This window comes from Piliocolobus tephrosceles, unplaced genomic scaffold (assembly GCF_002776525.5).
Source record: "Piliocolobus tephrosceles isolate RC106 unplaced genomic scaffold, ASM277652v3 unscaffolded_40, whole genome shotgun sequence".
NCBI lineage: Eukaryota > Metazoa > Chordata > Mammalia > Primates > Cercopithecidae > Piliocolobus > Piliocolobus tephrosceles.
In genome coordinates, this window is record NW_022324309.1 from 1,577,137 (window position 1) to 1,602,062 (window position 24,926).

The window sequence follows — 24,926 nt, forward strand, 5'->3', positions numbered from 1 at the left end:
AAAAAAAAAACAAAAAAAAAAAAAAAAAAAAAAAAAAAAAAAAGATGTATTTAATTTTTGCAGTTTTTATAAGAGAAGTGGGTAGATGAAGAGAGCTGAGATTTTCATAGAGCTTTTTAGTCTTCCATCAAATAGCAAAAATTCTTTAAGTCTCTTCAAACCTTCCCATAGCACAACCCAATCAGAATACTTTTTAAGCTTACAGTTCACCTACCTAAGCAAAACAATGCACAAGCATTACAAGAACTTAAGAATGAACTAAGCTGCCGGGCGCGGTGGCTCATGCCTGTAATCCCCACACTTTGGGTGGCCGAGGGGGACGGATCACGAGGTCAGGAGATCGAGACCACGGTAAAACCCTGTCTCTACTAAAAATACAAAAAATTAGCTGGGTGCGGTGGCGCGCGCCTGTAGTCCCAGCTACTCGGGAGGCTGAGGCAGGGGAATGGGGAGAACCCGGGAGGCAGGGCTTGCAGTGAGATTGCGCCACTGCACTCCAGCCTGGGCGACAGAGTGAGACTCCGTTTCAAAAAAAAAAAGAATGAACTAAGCATTGCTCCTCTTAACTCCTGTCATTTCTATTGGTATATGTATAAAGGATCATACATTCATTTCTGAAGAAATTAAGGACAAATGTTCCAACTTCAATCCCCACAGTTAGGAACGTGCTCTTTGTCCATCTATTTTAGCTCTTTAAAATAACTTCACTACAGCATAATTCAGTGACTCAAACCAAAACTATCAAATCACACGAGGGATTTCTCAATGACAAATTATTTGCAATAATCAGGCATACATTATGATTAAATATTGAGAGACTAAGAATGGAGAAATGTAGTCTTTAGATGAAGAAAATAAGTTCATGGATGAACAGCACTAATTATTTATATTCACCCTTCCAAGTCACTAAAAAAAGGAAATACAAGTATATATTAAAACCCATGGTTTCTCAAGAAGCCTTGGTGTCTGTAAATAAGTGTGGCAGCTCTATGGCTATGAGTCTTGGTCCACACTAGGTATCCAAACCGTAATATTTTTGGAAAGGTTAAAAAGAGTTCCAGAATTAACAGAGCACCGGGTGATGGCCTAGAACGAATCCAAATCCCTCCCCATTTCAAGGCTTGCTAGAACTAAGCTTGGGCTTGCATTAACACTGGTCTCCATACTTTCACTTCCTGTGCGTGGGTACATTCTTTTAATGCTTCCATGTTAAATCTTTTATAAAATACTTTACCGGATTAAGAAGAAAATAGTAGACTTTGGGAGAGGAGGTCTATTAGTGTTAATTGATGTTGTTTGAGAATTTTCATATTTCCCCCAGCCCATCACCTACTCAAAGTTATCCATAAACATGACACATATTTCTCCTGGTCTGTAGCTCATAATTTTAGCTTCACTGAAATGGAATACAAAGTTAGTTCTAAATTGGAGTCTAGTCCAAAATGCTTATCTGCTTACTTGTCTGTTTCTTTGCTAAACTGTAAATGTGTATGAATTGTGTTTTACTCATCTCTGTATTCCCAATAACAGGCACGTGGGAAAACAGCAAGTGTTTTAAGAAAGAATGAGTAAATGAATGAGCAAATTCAATAAACATTATAAAGACCTATGCAGCAAGAAAACAAACAAACAAAATAGACACATGAATAAGAAGAGACTCACATCCCCCCACCCCTGAAAAAAAAAAAAAAAACTCTATTCCCTTCCAAGATCTCATAGATCAGTGAATGTTATGAAATATTGTACAGTATAGTGGGAAAACTTAGACGTGGAGCTGGGACACATAACTAGATGTAGGGTTCCTCCTCTCAACTTCAGTTTCCTTGCCCAGACTAAAATATAATACTAAAGTCCCTTTTGGGCTCCGATGTTCTGATTCTATTAAGCATAGTAGTGACTGGACACTGTGAATGACAAAAACATTAGAAATGTAGAACATAAATAGGCACTCTGACTTATTAATTTCCAGCTAAAGTACACCAAACAGGGAAACAAAATACCAAAAACACAATCAAGAAAGAGTGGACATTCACCTGCGCTACCTGCATTAATAGCATGAAACAGGAGCCAAGAGCCTGCAACAGAAGATGGATACCGCAAAGGAATACTGGTTTCTCTCCTGGGTTTTTTGGCAGCCAAACTTACTCTGTGACCTTGGCTGGCAACTTAACCTGTCTGTGCATCAAGTGCAAAATGAGAGTCATCTGAACCTCTACCTCTTAGGGCTCTTGTGACGTTTAATTGAGCTAGTAGGCATAAAGTGCTGAGCATTGCTGTGTGTCATAAACAATAAATTTTAAGAAAAGAAAAAGCCTCCGGTCTTGCCTACTCCTCAAAAGCAAGCATAACCGCCGCTAACATTTCTTTCCTCTGTCACACCATAGTAAGGCCTTCACGATGGCTCCATATTAATCCCCCACCCTTACATTATTTTGGAAAAAAAATAATTAAAGCCCAATAAGCCCTCTCTTCAACTTTAGGCATGGATGTTCAAGATAAATAAATTACTATTTTAATGTTATATTTCATCAAATTTAAGACAATTTTTTTTTTTTTTTACACATTTTAGCATCTGTGATATAGGGATGCATCTTACAATTAATGGCACCTTAGATCAGATGAATGTGGTAATAATGTTTGGGGGTTATTTCCCATTCCAAATGTTTGTTTCCATGATTTCATGAATTGCATAGAATCTTTTGTGGCCTTACCTAAAAAACTTAGCACTGTTTGTAATGTTATTTCTACGAGAAAATTAATAAAAGTATAAATGAAAATAGTGAAAATGTTTTGTTAAATGGTGGTTTCTTACACACCAAAGATCATTTCCAAAATTCTGAACCAAGATCTGTTAAAGGACTAGTGAGAAAAAAATTCAGTGACAAATAAACCAAAGTTCTGATCACGCCATCATCATTAACAAGTGAGACTGATAATAAATATGATTATCTGGAGAGTAGGAAAATGATTCTGGTAACTTGGCTTCAATTTTTGTCCACCTAACTCACTTTGCAGAATGGCCACCAGGTTACACAGTCAAGTCATGTAGCCCTAGATTCACTCATCTTCGTGGGAAAAAAAAGAAGAGGGGAGTGCAAGGGACAAAATACACAAACCTAGAAACACCAAAGAGCCATCAGTGTTTTGGGGTTTTTTAAATAAAGTATTGGAAAGCCGCAGTCCTTCAGTCAAGGACCTTTCAGTCCTGTGTATAACTACATCTCACAGCTGCACCTTCCCCACTGATGACCCACAACATCAAAAAATGTTAATCCCTGTTCAAGTTACTGAACTAACTCATTCTTCCTCTCTCGCGCGCGCTCTCTCTCTCTCTCCCGCTCCCCACACCCCCATTCCCCTGAAATCAGTGTCTGAAAAGCACATTTCTTCTTCTGAAGCTGTCAGGATAGACAGACATTCAGCCCCATTCAACGGAGGAGGGTGGGTAAACTGCTTCTCCCCGCGCCCCCTCCCGCGCGAGCGCTCCCAAGGCCCGCACAGCCCCGCAGGGGCTCAGGAGTTCAGGAAACCCAGACTTGCAAGGCGCCCACTTCCACCCGTCTCCGATCCTTGCTGGATAATGGGTCTCTGTCTCGGAGAGTGGGCAGCCCGAGATGGACAAGGAGAGAAGTTTGTGATCAGAGTTTGGCTACGCCGGGCGTGGGAAGGGAAGGGGAAAGGAACCTCCCCGAAATTTCCATCCAAAGCCCCTCAGCCAGAAGTCCCCTTTAAGCACGCGGTCCAAAAAGTAACAAGGCGTAGTTTCCACAGCTTAAGCAGTTCTTTATTCCCCAGCCACAGCACCACCACTATCCGCCAAAAAAGAAAGAAAAGAAATTCGAATTGCAATCTCTCGCCTTTCTACTTAGAAATGCTGGAGCTGCACTGACCGCTCTCCCTCCCTTCCTCGCAGTGAAACGCTCTGCGTTTGCGCTCTCCCTCCATTCCTCGCAGTGAGGCCCGAATGCTCGCAGCTTTCTCCCTTCTCTCGGCCCGGCCCGGGTCGCCTCGCCGCACCGGGACCCGAAGGCCAGGCTACCGGGCCCCTCCCAGCAACAGCCCGAGTCTGGCCCGCGATCTCCAGCGCGTCTCATAGGCTGAGCCCACCAGCCCGTCTGCTCAGCTCTCCTCCCGGACCTCTCCTCACCTCGTCCGCTCTGGGGCGCCTACTTGTCCCCCGCCGCCTCGGATCTTCCGAGTCGCTGCAGGGGAGGCTCCGAATTCCTAGCAGAAATTGGGATGGAAGCCCGGTAAGTAGGAGGTGTTTGCTCAACTTCTAAGGACGTCACGCCTCTGCCTCCCGTAGCCAATGAGCAGCCGTCCTGCGGGAACAACCTTCTCCTCCGCCAATCGGCGGCCTGACAGATGCTACGTCATGCCCGGCCCCTTCTCCTCCCCAAGGTCCTTCTGCCTCTCTCATCTCCGACCTGCGTTCTCAGCTGGGACTTCCAGTTCTCCCAGGATAATTATCGACGAGGTTTGTAACTGTCCGTGGCAGAAGGCCGGCGGGGACGGAAAACAACGAAAATAGTCGGGGCATTACGCGCTAAATATAGGTGCACACCTCCTGGGGAAAAGTTGCGAGCGCCGGTACCTCACGTTTGTTTAGCTATAGGCACTTTTCAAAGCATTTCAGCGCCTTGTCACAAGCATATGAAGCCAGATAACAGTTCTTACAACAGTTTTAGAAGCCAGCAAGCAGAGAATCTGAGAAATTAAATCTGAGTGTGTTCATGTGCATATGGCAATGTCCAATGTTCTTGAAAGGTCCTAACTACGTAGGAGGCCTGGAGGGAGGGGGAAAGTCATAGACACTATCCCCAGACTAGGAACTGAAGAATCGTCTGAAGGCCCGCTGTGATTCCCCCAAGGAGTCAATGGTCAGAAGTCAATCTTCCCTCCTGTTTTTACAAGTTTCTCCACCACTTACTCCTCTTATACCTGCCATAGATGTTTTTAGCTACTGAACTCTTATGTCAACAATAGCCAGAACATTCTTGAGACTCCACTCATATCTGGAATTGCAGAGAAAATTATTTATTTATGGTAGAGATGGGGTCTCGCTGTGTTGACCAGGCCACTGGTATGGAACTCCTAACCTCAAGCTATCCTCCTACCTCGTCCTCACAAAGCACTGGGATTACAGGTGTTAGCCACTGTGCCCAGCCCCAAATTCGAATTCTATCTGTAAGTAGAGTTAGAATTTTCTTCGTATGTTTAGCTTCACATTTACAAAATCCGATCCCTTATCGTTTTTGGAAAGCCTTCCAAAGGCTGTGTAGTGGTTCACACCTGTAATCTCAGCACTTTGGGAGACTGAGGCTGGAGACCTGGGCTCAAGTGAGCCAAGGAGTTTAAGACTAACCTTGGCAACATAGCAAGACCTGTGTCTACTAAAACTAAAAATAATAAAAAGTAAATAAAATTTTAAAAAGCCAGGTGTAGTGGCACATACCTTTGGTCCCAACCACTCAGGAGGCTGACGTGGAAAGATCACTTGAACCGGGGGATGTTGAGGCTGCAGTGAGCCATGATCATGCCACTGCACTCTAGTCTGGGTGATAGAGTAAGACCCTGTCTCAAAAAATAAAATGAAGCCTTCCCTTTTGTGTTCACCTGTTCTGTTATTAATATCACTGCCTTCCTACTCACCACCTGTCCAGACTTAAAAAGCCACAGTCACTTCAGTTCTTCCTCTGGTCTCTTGGGCTTACCCTTGGTGTTGACACTGTCCTTTAAAAACCCCACTACTATCACCCTACTTCAAACCCCTTTTTATATACAACATAGACCATTTTTTTTAAGCATACAACTCTAATTGTCTCATTGACCTAAGCAAAAAGTCTCAGAGACTACCCAGTACTTATGGAACATTAGCCCAAACTTCTTCGCATAATGTTAGTTGCTTCAGATGTGGCCAAAATCAATGACCTTAGCTCCATTTCTGCAGCAGAACCAGCCTGAAACCACCACTGAAACACAATTTATGCCTTGCTATCTTCCTAAGGATTAAGCATGTGGGTGAGAATGTAAGAATCCTTACTTTTCTCCTTCGAGTTGTAAATCATGGGCAAGTTACTCAGTTTTTTAAAAAAACCTGTGCTCCACTCTCTGTTAATGGGTTAATAATAGCAACTACTTCCTGGAGTCATGAGAACAAAATGAGATAACGGCCAAAGTGCTCTGTCAAGTGTCTCGCTACAGAAACTGGAAATCATTATTTATTTTCCTCCAAATACCTCATGTTATACCTTTATCTGTAATTCTAATTTACAAAAATATGCACCTTTCTAAAACTAACCAGCCCTTTGGGATTCAGCTCAATGCCACTTAAATAATGAAAACTTTCCTGAATATTTCAACCAGATGTGATTTTTCCCCTTCTCCCTTGTGTATTGGCCTCTCTTATTGTACTTATCACAGTCTTCCTTTTGTCATAGTTATTCATACTTATCTTATTCACATTGCTCAGCTCACCTGTCATCACCACCATAAAATAAGAATATGTACATGGACTTCCTCTTTTCTTTTCTTTCTTTCTTTTTTTTTCATTGCTTCTAGTACGATGCTATGCATGTAATAAGTCAGTCGGGGTCTCAGCAGGAAATAGGTGGCACAATCCAACTGGGTAAATTAGGAGACACAAAAGGACTGAGTGTATGCAGGGATAAAGGAAAGTGGCAGTATATGTGTCATGTAGTCCCTGGGACTAGCAACATTGACAATCACTCGTAGGCCTAAGCAGGGCCAGGGAAAGAAATAGTTACCAGAACTCAGGAATAGTTCTACCTGTAGTGTAATGGTAGCTGTAGCTGTAGCTTTAGGGAGTGTCATTCAACCAACAGTAGTGTTTCTGGCAGGAATAAAGCTGCCTAAAGATTAATCCTGCCGGCCGGGCACAGTGGCTCATGCCTGTAATCCCAGCACTTTGGGAGGCCAAGGTGGGCAGATTATACCTGAGTTCAGGAGTTCGAGACCAGCCTGGCCAACATGGTGAAACCCTGTCTCTACTAAAAATACAAAAATTAGCCAGGTGCGTTGGCGTGCACCTGTAATCCCAGCTACTTGGGAGGCTGAGGCAGGAGAATCGCTTGAACCTGGGAGGCGGAGGTTGCAGTGAGCAGAGATTGTACCACTGCACTCCAGCCTGGGTGACAAGAGTCAGACTCCATCTCAAAAACAAACAAAAAAAGATTTATCCCACCTGAAGAAGAACCTACCTAAGGCAGGGGTCAACAAACTTTTTTTCTGTAAAGGGCCAGAAAATAAATATTTTAGGCTTCACAGATCATACCATCTCTGTCATGTCATGACTACTCAACTCTGCTGGCTGGAGTGTAAAAGGCAGCTATAGGCCATATTTAAATGGATATGTGTGGCTGTGTTTCGATAAAACTTAATTTACAAAAGTAGGCTGCAGGTCAGATAGGGCCTCTGGGCTATAGTTTGCAGACCCCTATTCTTCCATAGGGAAGGAATAATCCTACTTCACTTCCTCCTGCCCCTTTATCTCCTGCTGATGGCTTCTACTAATTGAACATAAATAGAGCCAGATTGTTAGTGCAGTCCAGAAAGGTCACCTCCCATTGTGGGGGCAGAGCAGGTGCAGAAAGAGACAGAAATTCTAGAATGTTCAAAGGAGAATATTCAACACAAAATGTTTTCAGCAACTGCTTGTTGAAATGAATGAATCGTATGACTGGTCACTGTGAGTCCCACTGCAAATGATTGAACACTCATGGAAAAACTGCTGAAATTTAATTCCTAAATAGGAAAAGCTGGGAGAGGGCCCTGGACCATCATGACTCCAACAAGGACCTGAGGCTCAGTGTGCTTCTCTCTTGCTTTACTTTAGAAATTTTGCAAAATATACACATGAGAAATACTAGTTCTTGAAATGAGGAATTTTGAACATTTTTTGGTGTGGTGACATTTGTTGTAATGAGTGTGACAGATCTCAGAAATTTCTTTATAATGAAAAGGGATAACAGATGAGAGACAAAAACAAACCTTGGATACCCCTCAAGTCAGCTCCTGCAGTCAACCCCTCAAACGTTTTTAATAAGGGAGACCCCTTCTATCCACATTGGGTTCTGAGTCCATGCTCCTAAAATTGGAAAGTTGAGTCTAGGCCACTCAGGCTGCCTCTTTCTCTCACCTACGTTGACTTTCTCTCTTCCCTGGTCATTCTCTACTTTAGTCTGGTTCTTCCTGTGAAGTCCTGAAAGGTAGTGGTTTGGCACTTGAGCACTGGAGTGAATGGGACCTAGATTTAATCCCTTCTTTGCCACTCACTAGCAAGTCTCTTTAACTCTCGCTTTCTCCCATCAGGACAGTGGAGAACATCACAGGGTTGTCAAGATTAAATGAGCCATGTTCTTAATATATGTGAGCTAATGTTAAAGCTTACTAATTTGTCCTGTTTTATCACCCCCTCACCTTTCATTCCATTTGGAACCCAGTCTCACTTTTAAATAAGTTTTTCTATAAAGAGAAAACAAGTAGGTATTTGAGAGGAGAAGAAGGAAGAAATCCAGCAAGCTCCTAAATGTGTTCCATTTATTTCTCAAAATTTTATACAGTAAGTCCTCACTTAACATCAACAACAAGTTCTTGGAAACAGTGACTTCAAGCAAAGCAACATGCAGCAGTTCTTTGAATAACATAATTTAATTCAACATAGTTTTGTTATAACATTGATGAGAAAAAATGGCTTTGTTACATGCATATGTATGCCATTTTGCTTAAAGTAATAGTTTCCAAGAACCTATGGATGACATCGTCAAGACTAATTGTATTTCTTAAATGAACAGCAATTTTTACAATATCACCTATGATACGCTCACCCTAATAAATTATTCTACTTATTGTAAATAGAACATTCTTATAGGCAGAAATTACAAATTCAAAATAAGAAGTAATTTCGAAAAGAAAAGTTTTTAAATGACAATTACTATTGTTGCCTAACTCCCATATTATCTTGGAAATAACACACACCTTTTTCACCTGCAAAGAATTTAAAAATCAATTCAGGTAAAACACGAGCAGGAACCACCCACAGGTAATTCTAAATCTCACTTCCTGCAACCAGGACTGTTCTCCCCTACAACCACCACCCTTAGATGAAAGAAGGAAAGAAAATTAATTCCTAGTTTACCTCCTCTACCATTAGTCATATTTAGGGAATCCTTCTTGAAAAAAATTCAAGAAAATTCCAAGCCTCTTGGCATTTTTAGGGTCAACTTTTATTGGTTTCTAATGTTTTAAAAAAAACTTCCCAATGGTCTGTGGCTTCTTTTGAGAGTTACACGTGCGGTACACCTCACTCGGCAGATTTGCTGCTCATTTCTGCCCGCTTAGTAACTGTTACCACAAGTCTATCAGGACTTTTGAATTTTCAGTTACACATCACTGAGTGAATGCATGAAAGTTATATTTTGTAATAATGTAAGCAAATTTGGGGAATGCAAATTTCAGGATGTATCTCGCTGACATAATGGATCCAATGTATTCAACGCAAGGAAGAAAATCCAGTATTCCCTTCCCCATCCTCTTTTGAGCAAAAGTCTCAAAAGAAAAGATGTTTCAAAGAACTAAGAAAAGATTGAGGAAGAAGATGGGAAAAAATTAAAGCACAAATAAAACACATGGGTAATCTTTCTGGGGGTTGAGCTGGAGCCAGCTAACAGACGAGGTTTAGGAGTGTCGAACCTAAAGGAAAAAACTGAGGCAAACTTAATATAAGTGAAGAGTCTATTTGGTTGAAGTTTGAGGACTAGAACTAGAGAGGATATATTCAACTTGCCCTGAATATGCACTCCCATTAGCAGCAGGTACAAGTAAATTTTTAAAGGAAAGGAAAAGGCAGTTCCTAAATTATTTACCAATAATTTACATTATTGCTATCGACTGGCCATACATTGTTCTTTGTATACAAATCTCAGGAACATGGAGATAATGGATAAGGCAGCTAATTAGGAACAAAATTGCTTTAAATAATTGTCCTCCTCCACCACTACCAATATGGGCAAGTCCTATACTCATGTCTCTCTGGGTCTGACAATTTTGCACAACTCACATTCCTCAGACTGCTCTGAACTATTTTCCTTTTCTCAGGAAACAAGAGCAGTCAAGATTTTTCCTTCTAATCTCAGTCTGGATCAACTAAATGAAAGCAACCTTTTACAGTAGTCATTTCACTATTGAGATGAGAAGGAAATAAAAAGAATATATATATATGTATACATATTATGTGTGTATGTGTGTGTGTGTATATATATATATATAGCCATGTAAGAAGTAGCAGCTACAAAAAGTAATCAAAGTATAGGCCAGGCCACAGCAAAAAAAATGTAAAGTAAAATGGAGAAAGTATCCCCGACATTCAACTGACTCTCATGCTAATTACCATCTGTGTAGCTCCTCAGAAACAAACATAATAGAATTTAAAAGGGACAGAAAAAGAAAGGCAGAGGAGGATGATTTCATTGGATGGTAAACTGTTGACACCGCCCATGATAGAAACAGATGTTTTTGTCATCTTATTTACTATTATTGAACAACCCAAGATTCTAAAACAAAACAACAGTAAGACACACACACACACACACACACACACACACGGCAAGAATTTAATAAACAAAGTGTTGTCTGCATCTATATACACGGGTTAATTCCAAAATGTTTGTTAGTTGTTCTGTAAACATAGTTAAGATAAATACTCCTTCTATCCTAAGAAACTGAATGCCTAGGATGCCAAAAATGATGTGTCAAGACAAACACCACACTAATCACTGCAACCCGCCTCCCAGCTTCAAACGATTTGCCTTCCTCAGCCTCCCAAGTAGCTGGGATTACAGGTGCCAGCCACCACGTCTGGCTAGGTTTTTGTATTTTTAGTAGAGACGGGGGTTTCATCATGTTGGCCAGGTTAGTCTCAAACTCCTGACCTCAGGTGATCCACCTGCCTCAGCCTCCCAAAGTGCTGGGATTACAGGCCTGAGCCACCACTCCCAGCCCTAATGTTTTTACTTCTAAAAGTCAGAGACTTGAGTTCTGTGTCTTTGAAATCCACCAGGATCAACTAGCTGCCCCACACAGAATAGGGGACTGAGGAATCTGTGCAGTTATATGAAGAAGTAGATTTGGACCTGGAGAAAACAGAGAAATAAAAAAGGAACAAGGAGGGAGGGTGGATAAAAATAAAGTGAGTGGAGGATGAGGGGCTGACAGTAGGAGGAATAAGCCAAAGTTTACTTACTTCATGGGGAACCTTAAACCCCTTCCTCTCTTTGCTTCCAGAATGCCTGTAGCTAGGCCTTTGTCTTCCAGACAGAAAATTAAAAAAAAAAAAAAAAAAAAAAAAAGAACATTTTCTCTGTAAAACTTTCCCAGCCAACTTTCAGATGTGGAATTTGAAAGAAAGATGAGTCAAGAGTAACACTAAGATTTTAGGCATCAACAATTTAGAAGCAATAAGTTGCCTTTAACTAAAATGGGGAAGACACTTAAGGGGCAGGGTAGAAGAAAGATCAGGAGTTTGGTTTTGAACAACTCAGGTTTGAGATTCTCATTATGTTACCAGTAAATAATATCCAAGTTACCAGTGACTAATCCTTACGGGTCTGCAGCAACCTCAATTCTTGCCTCCTTAGAAGAAATAATTCAACTGAGGGGCATAAGGAAGAAAAAGAGACTGAAGCAAGTTTCAGAACAAGAGTGGAAGTTTATTTTAAGAGGCTTTAGAACCACTTTTCCAGGAAAATGTAGTTTTCTGGAAGTCTAATGAAGAAATAAAATTTGATTTGCATTTCTCAAGTGATCAGTAATGCTGAGCTTTTTTCATATGCTTGTTGGCTGCACATATGTCTTCTGAAAAGTGGCTGCCTGTGACCTTTGTCCATTTTTTTTTAACTTAAGTTCAGGGGTACAAGTGCAGGTTTGTTACATAGGTAAATTGTGTAATGGAGGTTTGTTATAATATCATTTCATCACATAGGTATTAATCTAGTACCCATTAGTTATTTTTCATGATCCTCTTTTTCCTCCCACCCTCAGCCCTCCAAAAGACCACAGTGTGTCTTGTTCCCTCTACTCTATGTATTCATGTGTTCTCATCGCTTAGTTTCCACTTATAAGTGAGAACATGTGGTATTTGACATTCTGATCCTGTGTTAGTTTGCTAAGGATGATGACGTCCAGCTCCATCCTTGTCTCTGCAAAGGACATGATCTCATTGATTTTATGGCTGCATAGTATACCATGGTGTATATGTACCACATGTTCTTTATCCAGTCTATTATTGATGCCTTGCCCAGTTTTAAATGTTGTTTTTTCTTGTAAATTTGTTTAAGTTCCTTACAGACACTGGATATTAGAACTTTGTCAGATACATCATTTGCAAAAATTTTCTCCCATTCTGTAGTTGTCTGTTTACATTGTTGATAGTTTCTTTTGCTGTGCAGAATCTCTTTAGTTTAATTAAATCCCATCTGTTAATTTTTGCTTTTGTTTCAATTGCTTTTGATGTCTCCATCATAAAATCTTTGCCAGTTTCTATGACTAGAATGGTATTGCCTAAGTTGTCTTCCAGGGATTTTATAGTTTTTGGTTTTACATTTAAGTCTTTAATCCATCTTGAGTTGATTTTTGTATATGATATAAGGAATGGGTCCAGTCTCAGTCTTCTACATTGGGCTAACCAATTATCCCAGCACCATTTATTAATGAGGAAATCCTTTCCCCATTGCTTTTTGTCAGCCTTGTCAAAGATCAGATGGTTGTAGGTGTGTGGCCTTATTTCTGGACTCTCTATTCTGTTTTATTGGTCTGTGGGTCTGTTTTTGTACCAGTACTACGTTGTATTGGTTACTGTAGCCCTGTAGTATAGTTTGAAGTCAGGTAGTGCGAAGCCTCCAGTTTTGTTCTTTTTCTTAGGATTGCCTTGGACATTCGGGCTCTTTTTCGATTACATGTGAATTTTAAAATAGTTTTTCCTAGTTCTGTCAAAAATGTCATTGGCAGTTGGATAGGAATAGCATTTAATCTATAAATTGCTTTGGGGAGTGTATTAGCCCATTCTCACACTGCTATAAATAACTGCCTGAGACTGGGTGATTTATAAAGGAAAGGGATTTAACTGACTCACAGTTCTGCATGGCTGGGGAAATGATAGGAAACCTTACAATCATGGCGCAAGGGGAAGCAGGCATGTCTTACATGGCAGCAGGTGAGAGAGAGAAGGGGAAACTGCCACTTATACCACCATCAGATCTCAGGAGAATTCACTCGCTCTCATGAGAACAGCATGGGGAAAACTGCCCCCATGGTCTAATTACCTCCCACTAGTTTCCTCTCTTGACATATGAGGATTATGGGGATTACAGTAGGAGATGGGATTTGGGTGGGGACACAGAGCCAAACCATATCAAGCAGTATGGCCATTTTAACAATATTGATTCTTCCTATCCAAGAGCATGAAATGTTTTACTATTCGTTAGTGTCATCTCTGACTTCTTTGAGCAGCATTTTATAATTCCGATTGTAGAGCTCTTTCACCTTCATAGTTAGCTGTATTCCCAGGTATTTTAGTTTTTGTGTGTGGCAATTGTAAATGGGATTGCATTCCTGATTTGGCTTTCAGCTTGACTGTTGTTGGAGTGTAGGAATGCTAGCAATTTTTGTATGGTTATTTTGTACCCTGAAACTTCACTGAAGTTGTTTATCAACTTAAGGAGCTTTTGGGCCAAGATTGTTGGGTTTTCTAGCTGTAGAATCATGTTATCTGCAAACAGGGATGTTTTGACTTTCTTTCTTCCTATTTGGATGCCCTTTATCTCTCTCTTTTGCCAGATTGCTCTGGCAAGGTCTCTCAATACTATATTGAATAGGAGTAGTGAGAGGGGGCATCAGTCTTGTGCTGGTTTTCAAGGAGAATGCTTCCAGCTTTTGCCCATTCAGTATGATTGACTTTGGGTTTGTCATAGATGGTTCTTACTGCTTTGAGGTGTGGATTTGAGTAGTTTCAATCAACAGGCATGGAAGCCAAACTTAAAGAAGTTTTAAAAACAAATATAAAGAGAGAACTACATAGTAAATAGAGACATCCCTTCCACTGAGTATTACAGTAAAGAGGGATAAACATAGTGGTTACTGGAGGAAGAAAAGTGAGATCAGGAAAAGTTATTCTTAATGATGATTAATATTATAGCATGTCTGTATGCTGATGCGGATGATTCAAGAGGGTGACATATCAATGGTATGCAACTTCATACACAAGTGGAGGGTTGGCCTTAAGTAGAAGCAAGGAAGAAGGTAAAGAATATGAGCTCAGATGTAACAGAGTTGATACATCTAGTGATGGGAACTTGTGGAAATGCTCTTCTATTTAACAATCATTTTAAATTTCACAAAGTCATCAGCAGAGCCTTCAGCTGAGAGTCAGGTGCAAAGCAAGTATTGGAGGTTTGAGGAAACAAGAAAATACAAAGTCACCCTTTAGGACAGGTGTCAGGAAGCTTTTTCTGGAGAAGACTAGTTAACAAACATTTTAGGCTTTCTAAGCCATACAGTCTCTGTCTCAGCTACACACTCTGCAGTTGTAGTATTAAAGCATCTATAGATAATGTGTAAATGAATGGATGTGGCTAAGTTTCAATAAAACATTGTTTATGAAAATAGGCAGCAACCATTGAATAGCACAAGCAAAAGAATGAACTTGGGCCCCTACTCCACAACCCGCATCGTATATAAAAATTAATTCAAAACCAACTTTAGACCTAAATATTCAATCTAAAGCTATGGCTTTTAGAAGAAAACATAGAGACGAATCCTTATGAGTTTGGATTTGATAATGATTTCTTATATGTAACACCAAAAAAATTAAAAATAGATAGATTGGGTATTATTAAAATTAAGAACTTATGCTCCAAAGGGCACCACTAAGAAATTTAAAAAACAGCTCACAGAATGGGAGAAAAGTTTTTTCAAAGCATATATCTGATAAGGGAAGGACTCATATCTATAATATACAAAGAACTCTTATAAATCAATAATTTTAAAAATAAAATGAACAAAAGATCTGAACTGATTATTCTCCAAGGAAGAAATACAAATGCCCAAAAAGCACAACATAATTAGCTATCAGGAAAAATGCAAATCGAAACTACACCATGATGAGATATCATTTCACATCCATTAGAGTGGCTAAAATCAGAAAGACAGATAATAACAAGTGTTGATGTAGACATGGAAAATTCGAAAACCTCATATATTGCAGGTGGGAATGTTAAATGGTACAGTCACTTTGGAAAATAAACAGGCTAATACTTAAACATAGAGTTATCGTAAGATTCAACAATTCAATCTTTACATATATACCCAAGAGAAATGATAATATACGTCTATACAAAAACTTGTACACAAATGTTCACGGCAGAATTATTTCCAGTATCCAAAAATAAAATCAACCCAAATGTCTATCAACCAATGAATGGATCAACAAAATGTGGTATATTCATACAATAGAATATTTTTCAGCCATATAAAGGAATGAAGTACTGACCCATGCTACAATACGAATGGACCTGAAAACACTGTGCTAAATGGAACAGCCAAACACACAAAAAAGCAATATATTTTATGATTTCATTTATATGAAATGTCCGGAATAGTCAAATCTATATATAGAGAAAGAGATAAGTGGTTGCCTGAAGATGGGAAAGATGAGGGGATTGAGAGAGCATGGGATTTCTCTTTTTTAAATTTTTTTTCGGTGATGAAAATGTTCTAAAATTGGTTGTGGTGATGTTTACACAAGTCTTTGAATATACTAGAAGCCATTGAATTGTACACTTTAAATAGGTAAATTCTATGGCATATAAGTTATGTCTCAATTCAACTACTTAAAAAATTAAAACAAGCAAAACCGGTGATAAGCCAGATTTGACTCTCTGGTAGGAGCTAGCACTAGGGCTTTCCAGCCTGAGTGTGTATCAGAATCACCAGAAGGGCTTGTGATATGGTTTGGCTCTGTGTCCCCATCCAAATCTCACGTTGAATTGTAATTCTCAATGTTCAAGGGAGGTGATTAGATCACGGGGGTGGTTTCTAATGGTTTAGCACCATTTCCCTAGTGCCGTCTTGTGATTGAATTCTCATGAGATCTGGTTGTTTAAAAGTGTGTCGCACATGCACCTTCACTCTTTCTTCCTCCTGCTCCCACCATGTAAGATATGCTGGCTTCTCCTTTACTTTCTGCCATGATTGTAAGTTTCCTGAGGCCTTCCAAGCCATGTCTCCCGTACAGCCTGCAGAACTATGAGTCAATTAAACCTCTTTTCTTCATAAATTGTGCAGTCTCAGGTAGTTCTTTATGGCAATGTGAAAAGTGACTAATACAGCTTGTTACAGCAAAGATGTGTCGGCCTCACACCCAGAGTCCCTGATTTAATAGGTCTGGGGTGGGGGAAAAGTTTGCATTTCTAACATTCTTCCCAAATAAAGCCGATGCTACAAGTCATGGGGCCGATCATAGCCGAGAACCACTGACCTGGGAGTATAGAGGAATGAATGAATTAGCAAAGTATAACAAAATTCCTAGAAAGCTTTATGGAGCCATTGAAGGAATTGGTAAAACAAAAAAAATTAAGGTGAGACCAGTCATAACAGTGTGATTTTCTTCAGCCATGTTCAGCTTCTCAGATGTTGCAACAGAGTAGATGAAGATAAATATTAAGCAGAACAAGGGTGTGTAGAGTACGTGCAAAAGAAATATATTAATGACTGACTATGAAATTTAAGCCAGACACCGAAGGAAATATGGACCTGAGAGAGATAAGAGATGGAGACAACTGGTAGAATGAATGACCTTTTTTTCTGGTGGAGTGGGGCCAAAGGATTGTTGGAGCTAAAGTACTGTAGAAAACAAAAGCCGAAAAGAGACTATTGGGTTGGAAAGTAGGATCTTTATAAGGAAGATAATGGAGGAGCTGCTGTTATTGGCAGTGACAAAGTTCAGAGAGTGAGTAACTGAGATAGAGAGGAGAAAAGGTCAAGGAAATGAGAGGCCAGGTTGTGAAAAGCATTATCTGCATAGGTGCTGAAACAACCAATAATTGTTATAAGAATATTATTGCATGGAATTATGGTGATCCAGGAACTAGAATCTTTAATAGACTAAGGGCAATGACTTGGGTTGAGGTACAGCCTAGCCCCAAAAAGAAATAGTAAATATTAAGATGTAATGATGTGTGATGAAAACCTGTGTGTTTTTAGGGATAGAGTGATACAGGTTTGGAAGCTTCAGAGAACAGCAAGTAACATGCCACTACTCCATTCCCGGTGGTATAAAGGATGTAGCTGAGAAAACAGCCACTGTTCAAGACAGTTGCAGGGGTAAGAGTGTTACCAGAAGCCAGGTTTAATGGGAGCAAGAAGTTGAAGACACCATTCAGAAAAGATCATGAAGAAAGGAGTATTTTACTGATAATTGATGGATTCCAGAGGACACAGGGCAAGGGTTTTAGGACATAGGCAGAGACAGGAGATGCAGCAAAAAAGGTTATTCACAAAACCATATGTGCGTTAGAGTACAGAAACAAAGACCTGAAATTCCTGGGCTTACCCTGGTGACTGTCAAGAGCAGGGATGTAGACAGGATTTCTCAGCCTCATCACTATTGCCATTTGGGCCTGAACAGTCTTCGCTGGGATTGTGGTTGGAGTGCGGAGGGGATGTTCTGTGCACTGCAGAATGTTAAGAAGCATCCCTAGGTTCTACCTACTAGATCACAACTCAGGTATGACAAACATGAATGTCTGTAGACATTCCTAGGAATTCACTGTAAGAAAATAATTACATGTGTAATAATATATTTATTTTCAATGTATATCATCTATACCGGGTGTGTATATATACACGTTTGTCCGCCAGAGTATGATATGTAATAGCCCCAAATTCAAAACATATAAATGACCCTCAATAGGATATTGGCTAAGTAAATTATGATATATTCATATAATGTATCATCTGCTACAATTTATAATCATGAGAAGAGGAAGATGGGCTCAGGACAGTGGCCATTAGGGTCTGGTGTAGGCAAACATGCCAGGAAAGAAGTCTGAGATCCAATGTGAGAGAAGCAAGGAGAATGAGCTTCAATAGGCAACAGAAAACAAAGTGTTTCAAAAAGGGGAAAGAAGTCAAAGGTTTTGAAAACAAAATCAAAACAAATAAACAACAACAACAAAAAACCCCACCAAAATCTTAGAATACCTCTGTTTAATTTTCAATTCAGGAAATCTTTCATAGCTAGAAGCAACTTCTGCTGCTTCTGCTTCTTTTGCGCACAGGCTGCCCTTGCCTCCTTAAGTCCCCAGCATCGTGGCTGCTTTGGCATCTCTGCAGCTTGTGGAAGCCTCTCTGTGCTACCTGCTGAGCCCACACCAGCTCCCCCGACAGGAAGGCAACCCTGTCCCTAGCACCTCATGAAGTTCAATGGCCTTGTAATGGTTCATAGAGAACCCCGCCCTCCCATGCCCAAAAAATTCATGCCCATCCAAAACCTTAGAATGTGACCTTATTTGGAAATAAGATTTTTGCAGATATAAGAATCAAGATAAGATTACAAGCATAGTTGTTCATGCTTGTAATCCTAGCCCTTTAGGAGGCCAAGGCAGGAGGATTGCTTGAGGCCAGGAGCTCAACACCAGCCTGAGCAACATAACAAGACTTTGTCTCTACAAAAAAATAAAACATTAGCTGGATGAATCCCTGTAGTTCAAGCTGCTCAGGAGGCTGAGGCAAGACGATCACTGAAGCTCAGGAGTTCAAGATTTGTAGTGAGCTATAATCGTGCCACTACACTCCAGCCTCAGTAACACAGCAAGACCTTTTTTGTTTTGTTCTGTTTTGTTTTTCTTTGTTGTTGTTGTTTGTTTTTTAAGTGAGATTATACTGGATTTGGGTGGGCTCTAAATCTACTGAACATGTCTTATTAAAGACAGAAAGAGACACACAAAGCTGGAAATTTCTACAGACCCAGTTAGCAAAAGTATCTCACAATAAATATGATAAATATGTGAAAATAAAGTACTGGGAATAAACTTGTTTTTGATTACCTGATTCCTGATAAGTCTGTAACTCATGGTTCTTCATTAGGTAGGCTGACAAAAAGCTTATCCAAAAGTTGGTACACATTATCTTGAAAACATATCTTGAAGCACTATTGTCATTATTATGCAGGGTACACTGGGCCCTAAAACCTCCAAAATGTAAGGAAAAGTCAAAAGATATCACTCTCAAATGAAACAGATGGAGAGTAACAAAATGGAGGGAAGAATGGCCAACTTTACAATTTGTTTTTAAATGAATCACTGAAGGTACTAAGAAATTTCCCAGGTCTCTATCAGGAGACCCTACTGTCTTCTCAAGAAGATTTTAATTTAATTTAATTTAATTTAATTTAATTTAATTTAATTTAATTTAATTTAATTTTTTGAGACAGGGACTCTCTCTGTCACCCAGATTGGAGTGCAATAGTGTGATCATAGCCCACTACAATCTCGATCTCCTAGGCTCAGAATCTTGCTTCAGCCTCCCAGGTAGTTGAGACTCCAAGCACGTACCACCACATCTGGCTAATTTTTTAATTTTTGCAGAGTCGAGGTCTTGGTATGTTGCTCAGGCTGGTCTCAAACTCCTGGCGGCAAGTGATTCTCCTGCCCAGTCTCCCGAAGTGCTGGGATTACAGGCATCAGCCACGGCACCCAGCCTATGACCATATTTTCTGAATTCTGCTTTCTGCCTTCTTAGCTGCATTTGCTCCACCACTTGCAACTGCATCCCAGTGCCAATGGTTGCCTTCATCTGGTCCCTCCCAATTTCTCCTCCTTTCCATAATGTATCAGTCAATGGAATAGCAGGAAATAAAAGGCAAACACAAAGACTGTAACTGAGTGAGTTTAATAAAAATATTATCTAAAGAGTTATGGACAGGTTAAGGAAACAGAAACTGTGCGATGTAACACTTAGGGACAATCAATAGTGGGAAATTATTGTCATCCCAGAACTAAAGGGACAAGAATGGGAAATAGTGTTTCCAGAGCCTGGAAAAAGTTTGGAGCCGTAGAAGAGAAATTGCTCAATAGAAGCTGTAACTATACAATGCAGCCGCTGCCAAAACTGTGGCCAAGCAAAGGTAGAAGAGATAGAAAAATACTCCTGCCTCTTTCTCCTCCTGCCATCCAATAACCTGCTGTGGCATCCCTTTGGTCAAACCCAACTGGAAGCAAAAGGGCAAGAGAACCCTGGTCATGGAATTTATAGAGATCAGTGTCCTGGGATACACAGGGTAAAGGGCATGCTATGAATCAAGGCATGAGTAGGGGGATGCAAACAGAATAACCAGCACAGTTCACCTCTTCTGCCACTCAGCATCCAGTCTTGACCTTTGCCTGAATAAAAATTTTTGACCTCAACACAGGAGAAGCATAAAGTCTTATCAGCCACAGTGTAATTGCTGAGTGATGTCAGTTCTGTCACACTTCCTACTGGAACCTAAATCATAATGTTAGCTACCATTAGTTCTCTTTATAAAATGTATGATGGAAAAGGGGAAAAACAACTAACTTAAAACTAGCTGGTTACAAGACCTAAACTGACAACAACAGCTTCCCACTTTCAACATCCATTCTCCTATCCTTCACCAGCACATTGTCTGCACAGAATTCTTTACCTGGTAGAGTTCATCAAGCCTTCCTTCCTACAAAATACGTTTCCTAGGTGCTTCTGACATTTTCAAGCTATTCGTTTTCCATTGATGTGCTTTGAGCTGGGTATTCTAGACTTTAAGGTTATCTTTTTTCTTTATGTACACTCCCCAGAGTAGCCCAGTCCACCCCCACAATCCACCACATTGTTGCCATAGCTGCAAACATTGGCCAGAGCACCTCATTAACTCAACTTCAAACAGGAAATTCTAAGGCAAATTCTTCAGATGCCGTTAATAGAGGTTAGCCTCCAGGGCAAAGAACAAGACAGAGCAGCCTGGAGAATGGATGTGATAGAGCACTCAGATAATAATCAGCATACTTGGCCACATTAACATTTTTAAAAATGCTTGTTTTTTTAACTTGTAACTCTTGAATTAGAAATTCTTATAACACCTGAATTAGATCTTTTAAGATTGAGAAGACACATCTTTATAACAGAGTAGAAACAGCCATACTTATCTCTCTAAATCAATGTGAAAGATCATCTAAGTGACTATGCTGTGTGCCTCCAGTGGTCTCCAGGCTTCCTCCTCAGCTTCCCACTGGCTGTCAGGACCAGCAATCTCTAGCCATCTGCTGAAACCTTCTGTGGCAGTCACTGATTTGCGACAGGGCCATTATTGCTATCCTTGCTCCAGAGCGAACAGCAGGACAATCTGCACTGCTGTAGCGTCCTGGGATCAGCTGCCAAGCCTGTCTGGGCCCTCTGCCCCTGCAGCAACTATATAGCAGAAAAGAGAAGAGAGTTGATAACAACAAAATGCAAAAATTCTTCTTCAAAGAGGCAGATCTGCTTTTTGCACCCCTGGAAAGCAGAGACAACTCCAACTTCTGAAATTAATGAAGACAATGAAGATTATTATGCAGCCATGCCACCTTTAAAACTATTTATGGAGATACCTAGTGTAGATTGGAGAGAGTTGTTTTTCCAAACTATTGAGCATGGTGACTTAGTGATTAGAAAAACTAGTTTTATACAGGAATTTTAATTTTTCATGGTGTTGATTTGTTGATGAAGCAGGATCATAGGAGATACATTCTGCTTAGAAATCACAGGACTTTCTCCATTAAGAAATGTGTCTTCTCCAGACACATGAAAAAATGCTCATCATCACTGGCCATCAGAGAAATGCAAATCAAAACCACAATGAGATACCATCTCACACCAGTTAGAATGGCAATCATTAAAAAGTCAGGAAACAACAGGTGCTGGAGAGGATGTGGAGAAATAGGAATACTTTTACACTATTGGCGGGACTGTAAACTAGTTCAACCATTGTGGAAGACAGCGTGGAGATTCCTCAAGGATCTAGAAATAGAAATACCATTTGACCCAGCCACCCCATTACTGGGTATATGCCCAAAGGATTATAAATCATGCAGCTATAAAGACACATGCAAACGTATGTTTATTGCGGCACTGTTCACAATAGCAAAGACTTGGAACCAACCCAAAAGTCCATCAATGACAGACTGGATTAAGAAAATGTGGCACATATACACCGTGGAATACTATGCAGTCGTAAAAAAAGGATGAGTTCATGTCCTTTGTTGGCACATGGATGAAGCTGGAAACCATCATTTTCAGCAAACTATCACAAGGACAGAAAACCAAACACCACATGTTCTCACTCATAGGTGGCAACTGAACAATGAGAACACTTAGACACAGGAAGGGGAACATCACCCACCAGGGCCTGTTGTGGGGTGGAAGTAATGGGGAGGGATAGCATTAGGAGATATATCTAATGTAAATGATGAGTTAATGGGTGCAGCACATCAATATGGCACATGTATACATATGTAACAAGCCTGCACGTTGTGCACATGTACCCTGGAACTTAAAGTATAATTTTTTTTTTAAAAATGTGTCTTCTCATAATAACCATAGGGGTTATTTATCATCCTATCTGGTGACATCATTCAAGCTGGAATCAAGAATATTGATAGATGCCATGCAAAGCTTGCACTGTCTCTTGATACTGCGTCTCTTCCACCACACCTATCTGGTATTAAATTAGGTGTAATTAGCCCTGAAGAACTTCTTTTGTGCTACAGGAGGTGTGTTGAACTAAATAACAATTCTTTGGAGCCTACAAAAACATCATGCAGAGTTCAGTGCGATTTGTTAATCCAGGAGTAATTTTTTTCTAGAAAAAGTAGGAATAGACTAATCTAATCAACCACCTTAAAAAAACATATTTAGGGCCAGGTACAGTGGCTCATGCCTGTAATCCCAGCACTTTGGGAGGCTGAGGCGGGTGAATCACGATGTCAGCAGTTCAAGACTAGCCTGACCAACATGGTGAAACTACGTCTCTACTAAAAATACAAAAATTAGCTGGGCATGGTGGTGCATGCCTGTAATCCCAGCTACTCAGGAGGGTAAGGGAGGAGAATCACTTGAATCTGGGAGGCGGAGGTTGCAGTGAGCCAAGAGTGTACCACCGCACCCCAGCCTCGGTGACAGAGTGACACTCCATCTCAAAAAAAAAAAAAACCAAAAAACATATTGACGGGATACAAGTGCAGTTTTGTTACATAGATGTATTTCACACTGGTGAAGTCTGGGCTTTTAGTGTACCCATCTCAAAAATAATGAACATTGTACCCAATAGGTAACTTTTTTATTCCTCACCCTCCTTCCACCATCCCACCCTCCTGAGTCCCTAATGTCTGTTATTCTACTCCATATGTCCATGTGTACACACTGTTTAGCTCCCACTTAGAAGGAAGAACATGTGGTATTTGACTTTCTGTTTCTGAGTTATTTCACTTAGGGTAATGTACTACAATTCCATTTGTGTCACTGCAACCATCCACCATATTTAATAAAAGGCCTGCAGAGCAATAATTTCTCTTAAGACAATTTTTTTCTGCATTAAGAAAGAAACAATATGCATCTTGGGCTTTAAAATAGGTGAAGATTACAGTTTAAGATTGGATGCCATGTGGATGCTGTGAATGAATACAATAAAACTCTAGAAACAAACAAAGCACTGACAGTTCATGGAGGGTTAAATGTGACAAAGGGAAGTCTGACCAAAGCAACAGAAGATTTTGAGCTTGCATTACAAAACTCTCCAACTCACAGACACTTGTAGAAAGAAGAAGGTAGTTAGAAGAAGAAAAGTTTTTAAATGCTGAAAGTCACTGGAAGAAAGCTTTGGCTTTGGATGAGACTTTGAAAGATGTAAAAACTGCTTCGCAGAAACTTTATGAATAAGTACAGAGAAAAACAAGTTGAAAAGGAAGAAAAGCAGAAAACAAAGAAAATAGAAACATGTGAAGAAAGTTACATAAGCTCTTAAGAGAGAACAAGAGACAAAGCGCAGTGGCTCACGCCTGTAATTCCAGAATTTGGGGAGGCCAAGGCGGGCAGATCACCTGAGGTCAGGAGTTTGAGACTAGCCTGGCCAACATGGTGAAAAGCCTGTCTCTACTGAAAATACAAAGAAGTAGCTGGGCATGGTGGTGTGCACCTGTAATCCCAGCTACTCGAGAGTCTGAGACAGGAGAATTACTTGAACCCAGGAGGCAGAGGTTGTAGTGAGCCAAGATTGCACTACTGCACTCCAGCCTGGGCAACAGAGTGAGGCTCCATCTCAAAAAAAAAAAAAAAAAAAAAAAAAGAGAGAGAGAAAGGCTAAAGAAGAAAAGAAAATCAACTACTTCCTCTTCCTGTTTCTTCTGCTGATGAATCTGTTTCTGCATCATCCTCATTCTCTTCTGGTCACAAAAAGCCTAAGAAACATAAGAGGAACTGTTCAAAGTCTGCTTGAAATTTGAAGAGGCATTCGCTTAGGGTATCCTCAAACCAGATAGATAGAGGAGGAAAGGTGAAACCCAGTTTCAACTAATACTTTAGCATCTTTTCTTAACCAAAAACAAGAAGTGGAAAAACTACTGAAAAAGCAGGATAGGTTACAATATCAGAAAACATGAGTAAAAGAGAAAGATAGATACTCTGTCCATCTTCAAGTGAAATATTGTACTATTTTGGAGACAGGTCTGAAGAGCCAAGAAATTTTTGTAATACCGATAAAACCGAGACAAGTAGTAGCAAAGCAGAAAAGCCTTATAAGTCAGAAAGACGTTTTTCCAGTAGAAGAAATTCCTCAGATTCCTTCCATGGGAATTCAAGAAACAAGATAA

At 40.1% G+C, this 24,926-nt stretch overlaps 1 protein-coding gene and 1 pseudogene across 1 annotated transcript in view; one reads left to right on the forward strand and one right to left on the reverse strand.

The window, feature by feature from the left end:
* The window catches only part of LOC113219515 (alpha-aminoadipic semialdehyde synthase, mitochondrial-like), a 69,131-nt gene extending 64,886 nt beyond the window's left edge, over nucleotides 1–4,245 (reverse strand). Inside the window, exon 1 of the mRNA XM_026454324.1 lies at nucleotides 4,148–4,245. The gene's annotated coding sequence lies outside the window, so the exon portion shown is untranslated. The remainder of the gene's footprint in view (nucleotides 1–4,147) is intronic.
* On the forward strand, nucleotides 3,266–24,926 carry LOC111550201 (annotated as a pseudogene).